This window comes from Phyllostomus discolor, chromosome 5 (genome assembly GCF_004126475.2).
Source record: "Phyllostomus discolor isolate MPI-MPIP mPhyDis1 chromosome 5, mPhyDis1.pri.v3, whole genome shotgun sequence".
Lineage (NCBI taxonomy): Eukaryota > Metazoa > Chordata > Mammalia > Chiroptera > Phyllostomidae > Phyllostomus > Phyllostomus discolor.
In genome coordinates this window covers 169,454,227-169,475,426 of record NC_040907.2, presented here as the reverse complement: position 1 = coordinate 169,475,426, position 21,200 = coordinate 169,454,227, and the positions used below count along the sequence as shown (strand labels likewise).

The 21,200-nt window shown below is 44.4% G+C and overlaps 1 protein-coding gene and 1 non-coding gene across 2 annotated transcripts in view; one reads left to right on the top strand and one right to left on the bottom strand.

The window, feature by feature from the left end:
- Nucleotides 1-21,200, bottom strand: part of DMBT1 (deleted in malignant brain tumors 1) — a 313,958-nt gene that overhangs the window by 64,475 nt on the left and 228,283 nt on the right. The window lies entirely within an intron of this gene.
- On the top strand, nt 20,901-21,007 carry LOC114498192. Its single transcript, XR_003684640.1, has one exon. It is a non-coding gene; the product is annotated as a U6 spliceosomal RNA (small nuclear RNA).

The window sequence follows — 21,200 nt, the reverse complement described above, 5'->3', positions numbered from 1 at the left end:
TTTCTGATGAGGTGCCACGCCCTCTTCCAACCATGTTTTTTGACAAGGTCTGAACATGGAAAGAGGGCATTCACGGAATCCATCTTCCTGGAAGAAAGTGTGGCATACAAAGGGGGGTGGTACTTTTTCTGGGGATTGCTTTTAATAATTTCCTGGCCAATATTAATCATGGTCTCACTTTGTACCCTGATTCCCATAAGAACAGGCCATGAGAAGAAAAAGTCTCGAAGAGAGTCAATGATCGATTTTGAGGGAAATTCTGAAGGGACAACTAGTTCTCCCTAGACTATTGAATCATGCCCAAATTGTTTTAAACAAGGTGTTTATAAACCTGAGTAAGAAATTATCCCCGGTTGTTCCCATAAAAGAATTCATGAATCAGTTACAATAGGTTGAATTATTGGTGGACTTTCCCACACCTGTTCCTTACCCATAGATACAAAGAGTCTTTCAAGAAAATAAGAAAAAACTATATAGACCCCTACCCACAGCCCAGAGATACCCCTGGGTAGCATATTAGATTATTGGCAAATTATGGTATCCCCCAAAAGGAGCTAATAGTCTCCAGAGGGTTCCAGATCCCTCATTGCCTTATACAGGAGCATATAATAAGGGTGGCATTAGATTGGTCAATAAGGATGGAGTCCAAGTGCCTTATAATAGTCTAAATTTCATGGAAAGGCTAGCTCAAAGCAGACCTCCCTGGTGTTTATTAACTAAGGAACAAAAAGGGTTACTGTAGCTGAATTTCCTGTTTATCTCTCCTTACACGTTTGTTTTGGTGATTAAAAGGTGGTGGGATTGTTAGATACCTGTATTTCAGGTTTATTGATTTGCATAATTCCAATGAAGCTGTATAAAATAATTTCTTGACCAGAGAATAAAATCCCTTCTAATGAAATAGACCCTGAATGTCTAAAAGTTGTTGGAGTAACAGCCCCGCCTTTACCCTGAATAGGAATACATATCAAGTAGAATTAGACAGGCAAAGAAATAAGAAAAGCTGGTTAACTATTATAAATTAAGCATGTAGAAACAGTTACCAGGGAGTTAGAGTCCATGGTACATAGAGAAATATTTTAGACAGAAAAAGTAAATAGGTAAGTTAGACATTACAAAGGCCTTATAATAAATTTCCTATAACCTCTATTCAATTTAGCATATCCTTTTGCCCCATGACAAATTCTGAGAACTTTAACAAACAATAAGATATTCAACTTCTGTATGTACAGCTATTTTTAATTGTCTGATTTATGGCTCTCCTGGTCAAAATAATCTTTGTTTAATATAATTGAATCTATGGGAATTTTTGTATTTTTCCTGATTACCTTTGTATTGATTTTTTTTCTGCTTCACCTAACCGCAAATGTCAATCACTGCTAAAAATGAAAGTATAAAAACCTGCTTGTACTTGCAATAAACGGAACAGAGCATCACTGTCCTCTGAGGTGTGTTGTCGTCTGTCTCCCATCGCCAACACCTTACCCACCTTTCAGGACCCCCTGGACCTAGCTGCGGCTGGACCGCAGCAATGAGGGCTATTAGTACAAACGGGCTGCTGGCGTTTTTCAGAGTGAAGCCCATGTCTCCTGAGCAGAGGACTTGCCTCCACTGTGCATTGACTAGCAGGACTGTTCTTAGCCAAGACCAATGTTGCCCCAAGAGGGGTCAAACAGCCTGTCCACACACACACCACCTACACATTTTATTGATTCAGTCAACTTGTATCGGGTGCCTATAATACTGTGATAGGTGCTAGAAATGCAGGCACATGAAACTCTTGTCCACGTGGGGCTTAAAATTAGTGTTGAAGGTAACATGGATCATCACATTGTCCCAAGAGCCCTGGGTAGTGAATTTTCCCTGGCCCTGAGCTTCAGCTCACCCTCCCTGTGGTCTTAATGTGTTGGAAATGGCATATACAACTCATCATGCCCATTTTTTGTTGTTTGAGCTCATAGCTCATTGACCTACCTGAAGATGTGGTTGGGTGGGTCATATCTTCTGGGACGGAGGAAGTTGAGAGTGCTGCTGGGAAAACAACAATACAAGGAAAATGACCTCTGATACTGAGTCCTGAATGGAAAGAGAAGGATATTTTTCATCTGCTTCACATTCCTAGGAGAAGAATTTAATTAACCTCATGCAAGTTCATTCAGCAGAGAGAATTTTAAAGAAACCAGCAGTCTTGAAAACATTATGTGAGACCCAAGGGCCACATACTGTATGACACCATTTACATGAAGTATCCCAGATAGGTGAGTCCACAGAGACAGAAAGCAAGTTGGTGATAGCCAGGTTCTTGGGGGGAGGAACTGTGACATAATAGCCATGGCTATCAACAAAGAGCAGAAATGCCGGACCCTCTCCCCACAGCTCAGCAGTCAGGAGCAGAGCCCTTGAAGAGTGCCATTCCACAGGACACACCACAAGGCTGAGAAGACGCCAGTGCTCATTCTGCCTGACTATGCACCAGGCTCTTTGCTAAGTCAGTTGGTAGCTTTATTAACTCACTGACTGACACCTTACAACTCCTGGAAATATGCAGTTTTTGCCCTGGCTGGTGTGGCTCAGTTGGTTGGGCATCGCCCCACAAACTGAAAGGTCACTGGTTCAATTCTGGCCAGGGCACATACCTGGCTTGGGTTCAGTCTCAGTTGGGGTGCATGCAAGAGACAACTGATTGATGTTTCTCCCTCACACTGATATTTTTCAATTGAAGTTTTCTCCCTCTGTCTAACATCGATAAACAAGTTAAAAAAATATGCTGTTATTATCCCAATTTTTCAGGTAAGAAAACTGAAGCACAAAGGGGTGAATAAACCTGATGAGGGAGGTAGGAGAGTGGGGCCTCAAACCCAGGGGTCCAGCAGCTGCCTCTGAGCCTTGTCCCGTCAAGTAAGTGGGAAATGCCACCCAGGTTTCAAAAGAATCCTTAGTCACTTGGATATGAGACCTGAGAATTTGATGTGCTTGCTATTTCTCTTGCTAATATTTGGAAATGAACACAAATATGCAATCTGGGATCAGCTGAGTGGTGTTCATGTATTCAAGCATTTATTTATTTATAATTTAACTGTCACTGAATACCTACCAAAGAGCAGATGTGGTTGTTGAAACTGTGTGTGTGTGCATGCATGTGGTCAGGGGCAATGTCAAAGACGAGTAAGATATGGATTCTGCTCCACAGACTGACAATGTCATTAGAGGAACAAGTGAACCCACCCCCCGCCCACTGCACAGGAGAGGAACAGGAGTTACAGGTGAGGACAGATAAAGAGCCACAGGGGTCTAGGAGCTGCCAGCTTCAGATGGGGAGGATCGGACTGGATGCCTGGGACTGGGGCTGGTGGGTGTCCTATCAGCAACGTGCATGTGGATTTGGGAACAGCCAGTGCAGGAGCAAGGAAACACATGCAGGCCTGGCTCAGACAGTAGCCCACCTTTTTACCTCGAGCTTCCCTTGTCTCAGCTGGATCCTCAGAGTTTCTCAATAGACCACATGCCTGGTCATTCTTTTTAGTAGTTCATAGGTTTTAAATGTGGTTTAGAGAGTTAAAATAGTCCAGAGATTAAGCTCTAGGGCTCTGACATCAGAGTGTTTGTGTTATTAATCCACTGACCTTGAGGAGAACACTTAACCTACTTGAACATGAGTTTCCCTTTCAGGAAATGGGGATTATAGAAGTTCCCCCATCTGGCTGTTGGAAGGAGGAGGAGGAGATAAGAAACCCTTACAAGGCAGTCAACACAGAGATTGACATGGTGCAAGGCAATTCTGTCCAGCAGAAAGGAAGCACAAGCTACATTTGTAAATTTAGATGTTCTGGTACCACATTTTAAAAAGTGAAAAGAAATGGGTGACATTAATTTGAATAATACATCTATTTAATCCAACATAGCCAAAAACATTGTAATTTCAATACATAATCAATATAATAAATGTCAATGAGAGTAATTTTACTTTCTTTTCATCGTATAAGTCTTTGAAAGATCCAGTGTGTATGTGACACACACACCAGGTGTCAGACCTGCTGGGCCACATTTCATGTCCTTGGCAGCTACATGGACAGTGCAGGTCTAGGGCTCACTAAACACGGTCATCAGTATTGTCAGAATATGAATTATATGATGATATGATTGAAATGCCACAGTTACAGATGATGGAGGAGTGGAGGCAGCATCGACCAACATGATGACAAAATGAAATGGCCCATAATGGTGACTGCTGCTCAACATGACCAGGGAGAGGTACCCCCATTTGTGGGACTCACTAATATAGGAAAATAATCAAGTCTCTCCAGTTGGACACTTCCCAGCTATTAGGATGATCCAGTTTATTTCCTAGATTCAAAAACGATGAGGTGACCCTTACAGTAATCTCTCACCCTAACACACACACACACACACACACACACACAGACCCACACATGCCTCTTTTGCACTTACTCTTTATATTTGTGAAAATGTGTGAAATGAGGAGTCTTATGTTACGATGTTCTTTGACCATAAGATTATCAATAATCAAACACAGGGTGCAGCTGGACAGCCTGAAACCCAGACACCTCAGGGCCCTCTTCTCCTTCTCCAAACATGCCATCTCAGGTGGCACATTAGACTTATCTAGCAGTGGGCAGAACCACTGTCATGACAGTGTGACTCAGGAGCTGGGATAAATTCGGGAATCATGGGAAGGGTGGACGGGGATGGGTCCTACCTGGCGAAGTGGAAGGTGCCACCGTTATAGGAGGAAGGTGAGCTGAGATGGCAGCAGGCAGAACTGTAATAGAGAAACCCTTGTTACAGTGAGTGCTCACGATGACTTGAGAGAGGTGTGAGCAGCCAGGGCTCCCTGTGATTCCACAAGATGTAGTTTTGCCTCAATTCTGAAGTGACCGCTATGCAAGCTATAGAAATGCTAAGTCACCCCTTAGCCACCGACCCTCAGTCCTGCTCAGCTCAGTCATCCCCACCATCTCTCTCTCCCAAACTCTATGTCCAAGGGCAGGTATTTGGGATTTTGTGATAAGAATTATGTGTTTGGAGTCTCAATATTTTCCCTAAGTGTTGGCTTACTGGTCTGGGCCATCAGGACCCCCTGGTACTTTTATTCACTTGTTCTGCTTATTTCATTGCTCAGCCTGTTTTATTGCTGACATGTCTCTCTTACAGGTATTGCTCCACCATGAAACCTCTCCATGGATCCATAGTATCCCATGTTCTCTCCTGTCCCCAGACCTGACTCCACTCCATATCCAACCATGGGAGTTACATGTCATATCCATCAGGAACACTGGCAGGAGAAATGACAGTGGTAGACCACCTCTGCTTATCTCTGTATTGACCTGGGTCACCATATTTCAACGTATGTCCTGAATGGTGTGTCCATTTTGGTGCCACTGAGCAGAAGCAACTACAGAATTGTTACTGGTAAGTGTGGGAGGCAGGATACTTCCCCCACCTCCAAAGATGCTCACACCCTAATCCCTAGAACTCGTGAATGGGCCAGGTTACCTGGCAAAGGGGAATTAAGTCTGCAGGTGGAATTAAGGTGCTAATCAGCTGCTTTAAGATAGAGACATTATCCTGGATTACCTGGGTGGGCCCAGCATAATCACAAGCATTCTTAAAAGTGGAAATGAAAGGTGGACGAGTCAGAGAGAAATTTGAAAACACTGCTCTGTTGGCTTTGAAGATGGAGGAAGGAGGCCATGAGCCAAGTGGAATGCAGGCGGCCTCTAGAAACTGGAAAAGACAGGGGAGTGGACCCTCCTCTGCCTCCTCCAGGCTGAACATGGCTCTGATGACGCCGCATTTCAGGGAGACTCACTTTGGACTTCTGACTCAAGAACGGCAAATAATGAACTTGTGTCATTTAAGCCATTAAATTGGTGGCGATTTGTTACAAAAGCATAGGAAACTCAGACATAAGCAAACATTACATGTGACCAAATGATGTTTCTTCTGGAGAAAGTTATAATATATTGTTTATAAAAGTGGAAAAGGTTTGAATACTCTCAGAGCAGCTGGCCACAATGACACATAAAGACCACAATGACAGTTGAAAACCACAACGCCACTGTGGTCAAAATGGTTTTCAGTATTTAGTCAAAACAATGGCATTGTTTTCTGTTTGTTTGTTTTAGAATTTAGAGAATCTATTGGGGGGCAATACCCTGAAAATTAGCCCCATACGAACTCAACTACAAGAGTCACTGAGGAGAAAGAACTCAACAGCAACTCTTTTATTTACTTCTTTTCTGTATTTGGATGGGCAATTAGAAATATCCCAGGGAAAACAGCACAAAAATACTCTCTTACCTGATAATATGGTTGCTGAGTTTCCATCACCTATTGGTGCAATAAAAATAGAAATGTGTTTATTTAATTAAATTGAATAATGTTTACCTTACCTACTTATTGATTTTCAACAAACCTTTAACATGACAGGCCAAACATATGAAATGCAAAATACGGTGAACTCCAGGAGAAATACAGTCCCTTGGACACGATAGGCAGGCAGAAGTATCTGCCGATGTGATTGCTTTGAGGAGACCTAGAGGTTATAGCTTTAACATGTGACACTAGCTCTTCAGAATGCCTCATACCGAGTGCAAGGCAGTCTCCACTGGAGCTCAGCACCACCTGCCTGTGCTGGGCAGGGGCTCCCAACTGGGCCTGACGCAGGATGACCATGGCATGCCCACATCTGAGCTCCTCCACACCTCATGCCTCTCTCAGGACCCAGTGGCATCCTACATCCTTCCTGGGCCCTTGGAGAACATTTATATATATAAGTATATATCCTGCTACAGATGTCAAGTGACTGACAGGAATGTATACATGTCTGCATAGGAAGACCAGAAAAAATCAAAACACATGATTAACCATCATATGGACAAAAGAGAAATAATGAGAAAAACAACCAACTAACCCATCAACCAACCAATCAACAAAATTCTTAGCTCATTTTTTAGAACTGATCATTCAGTGGAGCTCCGAAGTTCCTGGGATTTGAAGGGAGATGGAAATTATGGCACACAATGGAATCCTCACTGCCTGATGAACAGTATCAGGAACTCATTGCCTTTGTTAGAGGACCACTGGGCATTTTGATGACCACACCAGCAGTTTTGTAGGAGAGGCGGAATACTAGCATGCGTCTATATATGTTTTTATATAATCTGGTGTTTACTTAGAACCTATTATGTACTAGGCCCTGACCTTGGCTCTGACATAAACTTGCCAAAGTTCCTACTATCATAGAACTTACATTCTGGGAAGACGGGCAGGAAGGACCCATGATGGCCTCATGAACAAAATAAAAATATAAAGACCGCCTCAGGTGCTGTAAGTCCTATGAGGAGATACACAGCCGGTGGATTAAAGAGGACACAACAGAGAAAATATATTCTGGATTGTGTATTCAGGTGAATGCTCTCTGAAGGAATGGCATGTTAGCTAAGACCTGATCACAAGAAGTCAGCTGAGGGAAAATCTAGAAGAGACGCCAGACAGAGGAAAAGAGCCAGAACCAAGGTTCTAAGTCGGGAACTACCTTGTCAGTTTTCAGGTACAGGGAAAAAGCCAGTGGGGGGCACTGTGCTAGAGGAGGTGTTGCCTCAGTGGTCAGAAACACAGACAAGGGTAAGATCTTGCAGGGTCTCACAGGTCACGGTAACAGATTGGGGTGTTATTCCAAACAGGATAGAAAGTCTTTGGAGGGTTTTAAGTACAGGAAAATGGTATGATTTACAGTTTACCAGCCTGTTCTAGTTGCTGGGACAAGACTACATTATGTGTGTACTGGAGGTGGAAAGGTGGGGGTAGAAGACAATTCAGAAAATTGTACCCATGACCAGGATGAAAGATGGTGGGGCTTTAGACGGTCACAGTAACAGTGGACTTGGGAGAGGCTAATGGGTTCGGCATGTATTTTGGAAGCATGGCCAGAGGATTTTCTAATGTGTTGGCTGTGTGGAGAGAGGGCAAGGGAAGCTCCAAGGACTTCTGGATTGAGCAATGAGCTGAATGGGGGCAATATGTCCATTTTAACTCTGGCTCTCCATAAAAGCCAAGCAAGGTATCCTAATGTCTAACAGACTAGCAGCTGTGTGCCTTGCTAACGATGCAGGTAAAGGTGTTAGAATAGAGCCTGGAATATCATTCATATTCAGGAAAAGGTGGCTCTTGTTCTCATTGCATGTATACGATCTCATTTAATCCAAATGGAGCTCTGTGAGGTAGGTGTTTTACCCCCTCTTTAAAATACAGAGCAAGGGGCTTGCTCAAGGTCACACTAAATAAGTGACAGATGGGACTTAAACCCAGACCTGCTGCTGCCAAATGCAATGTCCTTCCTTTATCCCACTGGGTTTACTAGTCTCAGGGCTTGCCAGTTTGCCAGTGCGCATTAATAGTTCATGAACAAAATATGTGCAATGGTCTCCCCACGCGCATGTGTTTCCGCAAGGCCAATGAAGTTTTGGTTTTCAACTAAAAGGAAAATGTGCACCCAAAAAGGACAAATTCAACATGAAAAACTCCCTACCTGGGGGCATCGGCAGTGGTTCCTCAGCATTCTCTGCAGGCAGAGGGGATGAGACTCCAGCGGCTGCTAGGATGTCAGGGGATTCCTTCCCCCGCACCAGCCACAGCGAGCCCCCCGAGTGGGAAAGAATACGTCAAACAGTTGCTGAAGCTACACGAATAGTTCACCCAGACCTTTCCTTAACATGGTGATAGGAATAGTGCTTTTAACAGCAATTCCGCTGGAAAAAGTGACTGTGCTAGAGAATAACGGAAGACCCCCACGACTGAAACGAAAATAAAGCCACTCCTGTGGAAGGACGTGGCCCCCCAGCATTTTCCATTAGCGGTGGGGTCATCTTAAAGGCCCGGGAATGTGGAAATGACAATAATTGTCCAACAGGGGCAATAGGACCCCTCCCAGTACGTATGCCATGTTTCCTTCATGATTCGCGTATTACCTGCCCAGGTGGATCAGAGAGGGAGAAATGCCAGGCTGATAAAAACAAAAGCAGAAACTTACCCAAAGCAGGCTTTAAATACTCCGTCTCGGCTAATATGTGGGGAAAGAAAAATCATTTCAGGAAAGAAAAATCACTTCAGGAAAGGGCCATTTTTTTTCTAGAAATGCTTCCATTTAAAACACATTTTAAAATGAAAGACTATGACTCCCAGAAATAGACATGTTGACTGTCCACCCTCAGTTCAGATGACCATTCGTTAACCATCCGGCGTACAAACGTGCCTAATGACACGTGTCCCGCTCAGCTGCGGCTGCGCTGCGTTCTACCTGCAGACCCTGGAGCACCTCCAACCAGGAGGCAAACACTCATCACACGTACACAGAACAGGTGGGCCCTCGTGGCTTTACAGAATAAATGGCTCTGATAGCATCCTAAACCCAAAACCCAACAAAATAAAGCCAAGTCACAGGGAAAAAGAGAAAAACAAAACTAAGTGTAAACAAACGAACACACACACGACACCATTCCCCCCACCCCCAATATTTGAGCTGTTTGAATTGACTTTAACAACTTATTAATCACATTAGTGTCACACAGATGAGTCTTCCTGGTTGGATGCAACTGGAATTTTTAGCAAGGGACCAAGTTGACTGCTCTAGACCCATGAAATTACTTCCATTATTTCCCATTGGCACACATATGTCTTAATCACTGCCAGTATGCTGAATATTAGTTGTGTGTTTGGTGGAAATTCATTTGTATATCTAGACCAGAGGTTCTCAGTAGGAGTCAACTTACCACCTCCCCCTGCCCCCCACCAAGGGACATTTGACAATGTCCGCAGACATTTTTGGTTGTTATTCAGTGGGTGGAGGTTAGGGAAAGGCTAAGCCACCCACAGGGCACAGGACAGCCTTCGCCACAAAGGGTCACGTGGCCTCAACATCAGCAGTGCTGAGGCTGAGAAATCCTGGCCCCTGATCATGATAATTACTAATTGGTCAAAGATTTGTAATTAGCAATACACAGGCTGGACTCACGATCAAGAGGAAAAACAGGAAGTCAGTGCTATTTCAATGTATAAATGCCTCGTTTCTTCACCTTCATCAGACTGCAGAGTTACAGTGGGAAAAACTTTGTGTCTTAGTGCCCCCCAGCACCCTTTAAGAAAGGTCGAGCACGCTCAGTGAGTGGTCAACGCCACTGTTGACTGACGTGTTTGTATCGGTCATTGTGAATATCTCCCACTGTTTTCCTCTGTACAAAACCCATGTCAACATCCTGCCACTAGAAAATTCCTGAGCTCCAGCCGAAGCTCTCAAGTGACTGAGGCCTCCTTACTTTTGGCTCGGAAAGGTGGTCTGAGGTGGTCTACGATGACATCATCGGTGCGAGCATCACTAATGAGATCTGGGGAGGTGCCAGCGGGGTAAGATGTGCAGCCCTGGAGGGGGAGGGGACCGTTACCTGAGCAGACGACGCTGGCACCTTCCCCAGTACTGCAGTTATGGAGGGGCCAGCCGGCGCGAGGACACTGCCCCAGAAAACTCTCTTCTCCTGTGCAGTCCACATCAGCCAGCAGAAAGTGGCCTTCGCCTCCACCAAACTGGGCCCCCACAGGGGCGGCGAGAGCATGCCCACAGTTCAGCTGCCGGCACACCACGTCAGCGTCCTTCATGTCCCATTGGTCATCACACACCCTGCCCCACTGGCCGTGGTAGAAAACTTCCACACGTCCGGAACATTGGCTTGACCCATTCACTAGCTGCAATTGTGGCCAGCCTTTCAAAGACACAAACATATTGCCTGTTAGGAGAAGGAACATATTCTGCATCAAGCCATTTGTTTAACTGTGTAACAAGTACTTACAGTGCACGTGACGGGGACACTAGATAGCACCGTGTTCACAGAACTCACCTGGTCGTTGCTGTCACCGAGTCTGGAGTCTAGTTTAAGGAAGCTGGAGGCGGCAGTCACATTTACCCAGAACTAAGATTACATTTACAACTATGCTAGGTGCTAAGGAGCAAGGGGGAGGTATTCAGCATGGTTTAGGAGAGCATAATGGGGGTGGGGGTTCCAGGATACCGTTTCTAAGAAGTGATGATGGACCTGAGTCTTGGAAGGAGAGCAGGAAGAAGTCAAGTAGACAGAGAGGGATGGGGGCAGAGTCTTCCTCAGTGAAAAAAAAGGAGCGGTTTATGAGTGAGGAGATAATGGATAGCCTAGTGAGAGAGGGGATGGCATTGGGGACAGGGGACAAGGACAGACAGGGCTTCCTTTGGGCTGGGAACAAGGAGGAAAGGATAGGCAGAACAAGTCAGTCCTGAGTGTGTGTGCGCGCATATGTATGTGAGAGTGTATACATGTGTGCATGTGTGTGTGCATGTGTGTGTGTGTGTGTGTGGCGGGAGGTTGGCCCTCAGAGCTGTCAGCCTTGCAAGCTGCATAAGACAGTGTGATGTCCGCTGGAAGTCTGACCAGGGGCCGACGAGACTGCAGGACGACGTGTGGGCCCAGCTGCGATCTGACACCATGGGCTCCCATCCTGACCAGGGCGGCCCCAGGGATGGGGGCTGGGGGCTGAGTGCACGGAGGGGTCTGTGGGCATGCGGGAAGGACAGGGGGTGTGGTCTGTGTCGGACCCGGAAGCAGAGCAGGTGCAGGACCACAGCTGAAGAGACTGTAACTTGATTGCAAGGTGGTTCTTAGAGACTCTTTTCGCTATTTAACTTGGATTGTGTTGATCAGATAACTTTTACACCAGGGAGCAATCACATTTCCAGAAATAGTCCTTCCTTTTCCAGTGGTCAACAAGTTGCCCTTTGTCCTCACAACACGTTGGCTGTGAATCGCACTAGCACCAACCAAGCAGCAGTGGTCTGCGGGCCCCAAATCCCTTCTGATAGCAGGGAGACTGGCGCTGACCCGCGGTTGTATTCCTGGTGGCTGCCCCCGGAAGGGCTCACTGGCCCCATTGTCTTTAAGACTCTTGTGCAATCAGCAGGAGGAGCCTATAAACACCCTGAGGGCATATCATATCGCAAATCCACATGCCCCTGGAAGCTCAAGAATGCTCTTCTGTGACTGGTAGGGTGACATACACATCCCGGGGGACGGGGAGGGGAGAGTGCAAGTGTGGACAAAAGCACTGGAGAAGGGGCACAGATAAAGGAGGAGCCAGACAGTCCTTAAGAAAGTGGCCCTGGTGACAGCTGATACTTGCCAGTCATGTCTGTAAGACCCAGTGGGCTTCTTAAACATCCGTAGGGTTAAGCCACTCAGGGGAACCACCCCCAGAATCCTGCTGTGTTTATTTTGGGAGGATCCGGTAAGCAGACATCAGTGGTGTGATAGTCTTGGTCATTGTCTTTCACCCATTTGTTCAGACTATCCATGCAGTGCCCTCCCTCTGCTATGCCACCATCTGTGCTAGGACGTGGGTCCCTGAGGTTAGCACCGTGTGACCTCAATGTGGCGAGTATTGGCATAAGTTTGCAAATTTCACGGAAAGCAGGATATAGCAGAGGAAGAAAAGAGCTGGATATTGTAACTGGATTATCAAAATACCCAATTTAGCGTAATAATAGCCCACATTCTGGCTGATTTTGCCACTGAGATCTGATTTCTTTTTTTTTAAAGATTTTATTTATTTATTTTTAGAGAAGGAAGGGAGAGAGAGAGAGAGGGAGAGAGAGAGAGAGACATCAATGTGCAGTTGCTGCGGGTCATGGCCTGCAACCCAGGCATGTACCCTGGCTAGGAATTGAACCTGTGACACTTTGGTTTGCAGCCCGTGCTCAATCCACTGAGCTACGCCAGCCAGAGTGAGATCTGATTTCTCAGTGTGATGGGAGGAGGGGATGGGACCAGAAGTGAGGCTGATCTTTGTGCCCAGGGTTCTATTGTCTGCTGTTTCCAACACATTATCGGGTGGTGAGCGAGGCTTAGTCTTAGAATTGCTGGATTTTAGGGTGGCTTTCTCGCAGTTCCCAGAAATCATTAAAGTCACTTGTCCCAAACCAAAGATTATCTTTCCATCTTCCTCCCCACATCTATCCTAAACCCTTTGGACATCTGATTCCAAACAGATTAAATCACAGTCCAATTCTACTTCCCAAGAGCAGCAATGCACTTCAGATGAGGTCCTGGGGCAGAGCTCACTGAGGTTCATCCAGTTTGTTCTGGGGGTCACTATTAACCAAGCATATAACCGCATTCCCAAAGCCCGTACTTTGTTACTCTCAGGGCCATCAAAACCAGCATCATCTTTGCCACGCTGGAACCAATATGATGAACTTGCATTTTGAATTCCCTCAAAAATTTGAAAAATGTAATGCTCCAGAAAGCCCTGTCCTTTTTCCACTTGGTATAGTTCATAACTCTTCAGAGTACCTACTTGCATAGCACTGATATGCTGGGAAAAAAGAACTCTTTTCCTGCTAGATACACTAAAAATATTAAATCTATTGCTTGAAACCTATTACTGAAATATTGAAAGAGGAAAATACCTTGGTTCCTTGGGGAATGGATGCATTATGATAAATATTATAATCTGAATCTGACCATCTGTATTTTCCTTTTTTCTTGGTTTCAGATACACAGTTTAGAATTTATAGCATCTATAATAACAGTTAACATTGATTTAGCATTTTCTAGTAATCTAGTTTGTAGATAATTCCTCCAAGTAATTTAACATCATTTCATTAAAACTCCCCAACAGTCCAGTGAATTATCTCCTTTATATGGGAGAGGAAACAGCAATGGAGAAATTAAAAACTTGCCCAAATGCACATGGTCAGAAAATATGGAGTTAGGGCTTGAATTATGCAGACTTTTGTAGCCCTAAAGCCGTATTTCCAGACTCACACACCACTGGACATATAAATGAAAAACCAGGCCCCAGATCCCAAAGGGTTCAAGAGATCGCTTAAATCCTTCTTAACACCTCAGTATGTTTTAACAAATAAGTTTGAGTAGGTAACTGGCATAAACATATCTATTCAATTACTTGAAGAACAAAAAAAGAATTTGAGTGTAAAATTTACAACCAAACATTATTCTGTGGGTGTTGAGTTAGCTTTTTCTTTATAGTGAATAAACATTATATTCAAGTTATGTATTGTTCAAGAGTATTTCCAAATTTCTGTTTATTAGTGTAACTAGGAGAACTAAGTAACAGAGGACTTCAATATTTGTCTCCAAAGTTGCAAAATAATGGTAAAAATAATTGAACTTATGTGGATAGTCTAAATTAGTGTAGTTCTAAATTAAATGAAAATTCCCTTAAGAGGACTAGAGGTACAGTACAGATTAAGACTAAGAATATCAAACTGATTTTTTAAAAGAAGGGTATAGATTTTCAGATTAAAAGTCTTCATGAATCAAGTCCAAGTAATTTTACGTCATATCAATTATTTCAGGCTAAGATATTCTATTATGGTACCTTGTTCAACTCCCGTCAGCAACAAAAGAAGGAAATCCTGACAGCCATTCAACACCTCCACTGCTACATACCAATATACAGGCCGAAGAACATTTTCAAAACCCCTAATTATCCTACATCCAAGCATTCCTTCTTTATCCATCTCTCCAGAACCCTAAAAACAGAGTCTTGCTTAAAGAGCAATGAATGGGCTAGTGTCTTGTTCACAAAAAGTGAATCTTACAGAAAACACTTGACCCAACTCCCCCACATCCATCACGATGACGCATTCAGGGACCATGCCAGCAGCATCTCAGTTAATGGGTAGAAAAGCTCCATCTGTCGGGATTGCGTGTTAAGTTTCCCCCCAGTTGGCTGGTGGGCTGTGGAAATACCCACACTTTCCCTTTCAAGCTTGGAACCAGGCATGAGCAAAATGGCCCAGGGGCATCGACCGCGGTACCTGCTTCATGTGGAGTGGCCACCGGGAAGAGCAGCAGCCCGAGGAGGAGGGCTGGGCAGCCCATGTTGGGAAGGCTTCCAGCTACTGCAGAATCCTCGGTTTCAGCTTTATATCCCCTCCAGGCTCCCATGTGGGGCGGGCTCTGCAACCTGATGCTCTTTTCGGGCTTGGATTGCCTGGCACTCAGAGCAGGGGACAGTTCCCTTGCTTCGGCATTTTGTGTGCATTTGCTATGGGGGAGAGGTGATTCCACCGCCTAGAACCATTCCATTGAAGAGTCGGAAGGTGCGATCAGAGGGCAGATGAGACAAATCGTGTGCTGGCCCCTGGCTGGGCGGGTGGGACCCCGTGGTCCCAGGAGCCCTGGATTTCACCAAAGGCATCATTTCCTTTGGCATATGGTAGTGCCCAGAGGAAGAAGCTGCCGAAATCCACTCATCTCTCAGTGTCCATGCCTGCCTCTCCTGCTTTCTAGAAGTTTTCCCTTATTCCTGAAATACGTTCTCTAATTCCCACAGCACCCACTTGATACCTCTCTTATAAGTCTTAATACATTCTGTCTTACTTGTAGTTCATAGTACTTTTTGTCGTGTTTTTCCTATTAGCTTGTAAACTCTTTGAGGGAAGGGCTTCTCTTTATATCATTTCTGGTCCTACTTATCATATTGCTTATTTAGTGTGATGCCTTGTATTTAGATATTTGTGGAATTGAACTTGGAAGCACTCATTTATACCTGATGCTCTTCAAATTACTGCTGCCCTAACAGGCATTTTATCTCTACTCAGAAAATTGACTTATAGCAACAAATGATCCCATGACTTCAGAGACCTCTCCTCTGCTCTGAGCCTTAGGATACAACAGTCAACACCCCTTCTGGAGCATGTGTCTAACTCTACGTGGCTGAATGAACTAGTGGAGTGGACAGGAAGTGTTCATAGACTTAGAGAGCCCTGGATTGTGAAAAGGGTTTGGAAGGAAGGATTTTTCCAAAGGAATACTCAATCTATTCTCTCATTAACACCGCTCTGCAAGCTGGGTGAATCCAATGTGTCAGTCACCGTGTCCTGCAGGGATGGTCTCTGGGCTTCTCCTGTGTGTGGGACACCCAAGGTCAGCCAGGTCCACGTCTGCTCATGATGGACGAGTTGGATCATGGGTAGGAGGGCTGAGGGCTATGACTTCAGCTCAGAGCACCTGGGTCTTGATTCCTCCCCTGTAATTTTGGGTAATGCACTTAGCTCCTCTGAGCCTTGGTTTCCTCATCTGAAAAGGTGAGATAAGACCACCTGAGGTGAGATAATGCTCAACCTAGAGGGTTCTTGGGAGGATTCGGTAAAATTACGTGTCTCTAAGAGATCTATAAATTTCACAAGCAAGTTTATTCTTTCTCAATAGATGTCCTCCTAATAGAGTTTTTGGGCTTTTCTAATGGTCTCACTGACGTTGACCAGAGATTCAGTCAAATTCAGCCAAGGCAGGAAGCAGGTGGGCATAAAGGGAGAGAGGGCGTTCCATAGACAAAAGTAACCAAAGCTGGTGCAATATTTACAGGCCAAAAGTGAATCCTCTGTTTGCTTTTCTATGACTCAGTCTCTCCTTGGAACCCCCATTCTGCCTTCGGCAGACTCTGCAGTTTAGTTAAATGAAGCCTAAATAAGAGGAATAAAGTAAAATAATAGACAGCTCCTGATATTTGCCTCGAACTTAATTATCACTGAGTGTTTCACATTCGTTATTTCATTTTAATTCTTTTGATACTTCCGGGAGTTAGGACAGTAAGTTGTATGTCCATTTCATAGACAGGGGATCTGAGACATGGAAAGACGGACTCTCATGCCCAAGGTCAGCTGGTGAGAAGTCAAAGCTGTACGGTGAGAGATTGAAGCCGTATGGTGAGAACTCAGGCTGGCTGTTCTGTGTCTCTGTGTCCTTCAAAAGACACACGAGACAAGTGGGTCCTGTGTTTCCCTAAGTTGTGTTATGCATTTATTGTAATTTCTGGGATTATCCTCAACTTCAGGTCTGTAACTTGGGTAGATGCTGTTGTACATGTGGTGGTCATTGCCACCTGGCTCCACCAACCCAGCGCTTAACCAGACCCTTGCAGAACACGTGGCCTGTGAAACAGATATTACCCCTGCTTCCCAGGCCAACTATATAATGGGATAGCATGGCATCTGTTAATTAAAAAACAATAAAAAGTTAAATATTTAATCCTCTAGTGATAAAAGCATGACTTTTTTCAATTAATTTATTTTATTAAAATAGCATAATTAAGGAACCATGGGATAACTGTATTTTGTCAGGCACGATAAAAACAAAATTGAAACCCGTGTCGTCAAGAAAACCTATTATTACTGGCCTCCTAGCACATATATGATGTGATTGTTGAGAGACAAAGCTGGCAGGTGGCCCCACGCCACAGGGGCAGCTCCTGGAAGACAAAATTCTGCCTGGTGAAAGACTGCTCCCTGGTAGGGTGGGGCATGGGAGGGGCAGGCCAGGCCCCTCTTCTGGAAAACCATCCCAGAGTCTTCATATAAAGGTATTTCCTTGGTCACATAAACCACCCAACAAACAACTCATGCTAGGAATATCTCTGACTAAATATTTTAAACTCCTAACTTGCGAGGGCTTCAGAATCAGACTGGCCAAGCACAGAAATGTTCCCATGGAGAATGGGCCAGGCATGTTTTCTGAAAACCACTGTTGTGGGTTCGTCTGAAGCACCTAAGTCAGCAGTGACCTCAGATGATAACTCTCATGATTCTCACAAGTCTGACCTGCAGACAGAAACCAGCGGTGCATGCCGTCCTCTCACGGCCTGGAGAGAAGCTTGAGCCCTTAAAGAAACTCAGTTTGTGGAAAAGACCGGCAGTTCATACAGACATTTGAAAACCCAGGGAAAGCAGTAGAGATGCTTCCAGGTAGAGGACACATTGCATTTCCAGGCAGGAAGAGATCATTGTAGAGGGGAGGAGAGAGGAGGAGGAGGGTACTCCCTGCATTTCATGAAAGGTATGGAAGACTCCTCCCCCAAGATAATGGTGACAACTGGTGAAGTTTCCTTACGAGCCCATGGTGATTCAGGATTGAGGCCTACCAGCAGGGCTGGTGTTCAGCAGCCTAGACCACTGTCATTGTGCCATTGTAAAAAGATGGCAGATCTATCTTACTGGTGGGTAATGAGCCCCCCAGTACCCCGTACAACCCTTTGGAACTCCACCTCCTTTCCTGAGCCCAGACCTCCCCAACATAAAATGCAAACACAGGGACTAGATTGGTCATCTCTGTGGTGGCCCTGTACCAGGATGTCGGTATTTCAAATATTACCCAGCTGACCAGGGCAGCAGACTAAAACTCTCCGTCTGGTGTGTTTCGGAAGCAGATGCCTCCTAGAACTTTTGCATCATTTGAAATATATATACATATTTAAATGTAGCTCATAGCTACACACACCTTAACAATAGGTTAACAAGGCTAACAATAATGGCTCATATTGATTGGACATTCATTACCAATGAATGTCCAGTCAATATGAGTTGTTTTCATTGTTGACCTTGGTGGTGGTCCTTGATTCAGACCAGACCTGCCATTGGAGGGTAGTGGCACTGGGCACAGCTAAACCCTTGCCTCTCAGTGTTTTCCTGGGCGAGTTTCCATCATTTATATTCAATTTTAATCTCCTTATCAGCCCGATTTGCATCGTTCAGTCGCCACACCATTTCCTGGGGAATCTAAGCTCCGATCATATTGAGATTGGTGGTTTTTTGTTTTGTTTTGCTTTTTCTAACTTTACATACTGTGACCTTGTGCAAATCAGTGAAACTTGCCCTCAGTACAGGGGTTCCTTTGTCAAACTCCCTTCAACGGACCTCCTGAGAAGGAGGAGGAGGGGAACCAGTCTCTGGCAGCTGCTGTGGGTCCTCCCCGTGGATTGACACAGGGGCCTTCCTGGAAGCAAAGACTCTCTAAATGCAAAATCACTTATATTTGTGACTTCTGTGTGTGTGTGTGTGTGTGTGTGTGTGTGTGGTGGGGAAGAGTAGACTCTCTCTTTGCAGCATTTCTCTCTCTTTGTAATTTGATTCTAATACAGTTTTCCCATCATTTCTTCGCCACCTTCTCACTTTGACTTCATCATCAGAGCTTCCACACATCAGAAGTGGTAGAGCTGACACTTGAACCCATGATGAACCCCTTCACTGAGGAGCAATACATTTCTTCTCAAAACGAAGACACCTGAGCTTCTTCTCTTCCTTCTCTTTCGTTTGTATGGGTCACTGTTGCTGTACCCAGGGCTCTGACTTATTAAGGGTCTTAGGTCATTACCAACAAAGGTGAGTGTCCACTGCTGGTGTGCCAAGTACCTAGTTTGAGGACAGAAATTGCTTGTTTTTCTTATCTGCACTTCCAGTTAATCACCTTTTTTAAAAGCTATCTTTTGTCTTTGGATTTGGTCTGTAAAACAGATAATCTTTTATTCTTACTTCCTGGATTGCTATATCTTAATTAAACATTAGGGAGGAATAGGTATAGGTCTTAAGAATGATAAGAGTGATTGATTCTGAAGCATAATGTATCAAGTCTTGACAGGATAAAACAAAACTCTGTAGCCCAAGTGTCCCTGTGGCGATTTACTTTGGCTTGAACTGACCTCTATCTACCCTGTCATGCTCCATATCATTTTACAATATCCATGCTACATTTTATTCCAAAGTCCAGAATTTAAAAGATGGCTCAGAGTTGTAGAAATTCCCTGGGAGGCATTTGCAGGATCGGATCAACTGACATCGCAGAACAACAGTCCTCTTACTCCTTGTCGACGGCACGATGTCCCCAGGAGCCATGGAAGGGGGTGACTGCAGCCACTGTCTCTGCACCTGAGAACCTGGACAAGACCTGGCATGTGAACTACTCCAAGTCTGGCTAGAAGCCACAGCCGGGTCAAGTCACTCTTTATTTTCCCCGGGCACTTAAAACACCTCACATTGCTTTAATGTGCCTAAAACCAATGTCCTTGAAACTATAACTGACCTTTCCAAATTTGGAAAGGAATTTGCTGCAGTTCACAAAACAAAAGCCAATGGGATAAGTTGTGAAAGTTTGGAGACCACCACCCCCTTGGAGAGCAAACATTCTTTCCTGCTCCCATATCTTTTAGAATAGTGGAATATTTCCCTCCAATAATTGCCACATGATGTCATAGTTCAGATAAGTATATCATTCATGGAGAAATTTGTTTTAAAAATAAATCATAAATACAAACTTCCTAAAGGAGAAGAATGCCGTGGTCATGTTTTGGCGGCTTTTACATCTAATGTATGTTTCTTTTATTATTTCTCCATGCTTAATCATCATACTAGTTGCCTAAGCTTAGGATATCTTAAAGCCATGGTCTATAGTTACAAATGTACTTAGGTTTCAATTAGTCTCTTCTAAATTACACTCCTTCTCAAGCAAACCTCATCTGCACACAGCAAAGCACAGCAAGAGGCCACTTGCCTAAATGACTGCAGGAGAAAGGCAAGAAAGTCCTGAATGAACGTTAGAGCTATGGGGTATTTAACAACCATGCAGAGGAAGTCACCAGAGGGAAAGTCCTCAGAGGAACCCCCCATGTTCTGCCTGAAAGGACTGTGATCCAAACTTCATGTGACTTAGACTGAGAAAGTCAAAGGAAGGAAAGATGGACAATGCGACCACAGAATCAGAGACTTCATCTTAAATTTCAACCTAAATAGCATTTAACACTGACCTATGTAGCATCCTAAATCATGACCACTGAAAAGACAATGGAGAATCATTTGCACTGGACTCGGCCCAAAAGAGATGACAGCAGTATTTGCATAGAGAGGAGCTAAGCCTTGTCCTACCTTCATTGTCTAATATCCCAGACCTGCTGGACCACCCCTGCCTGCACCTTAAGCCTGTTGTAGCAAAGAATTCACACTTCTCACATCTGAGTGCCAGGACTCTGAACCAGTACAATTTTTTACATTGAAAATTAGCACATATGTGCTCGCTTCGGCAGCACATATACTAAAATTGGAACAATACAGAGAAGATTAGCATGGCCCCTGCACAAAGTTGACACGCAAATTTGTGAAGTGTTTCATATTTTTTCTCTTTTTATGAGGCCAACATTATCCTAATTCCAAAACCACATAAAGACACAACAAAGAAAGAAAACTTCAGGCCAATATCACTGATGAACATTGACGCTAAAATCCTCAACAAAATACTGGCAAACCATATCCAACAATACATTAAAAAGATCATACACCATGACTAAGTGGGATTCATTCCAGGGATGCA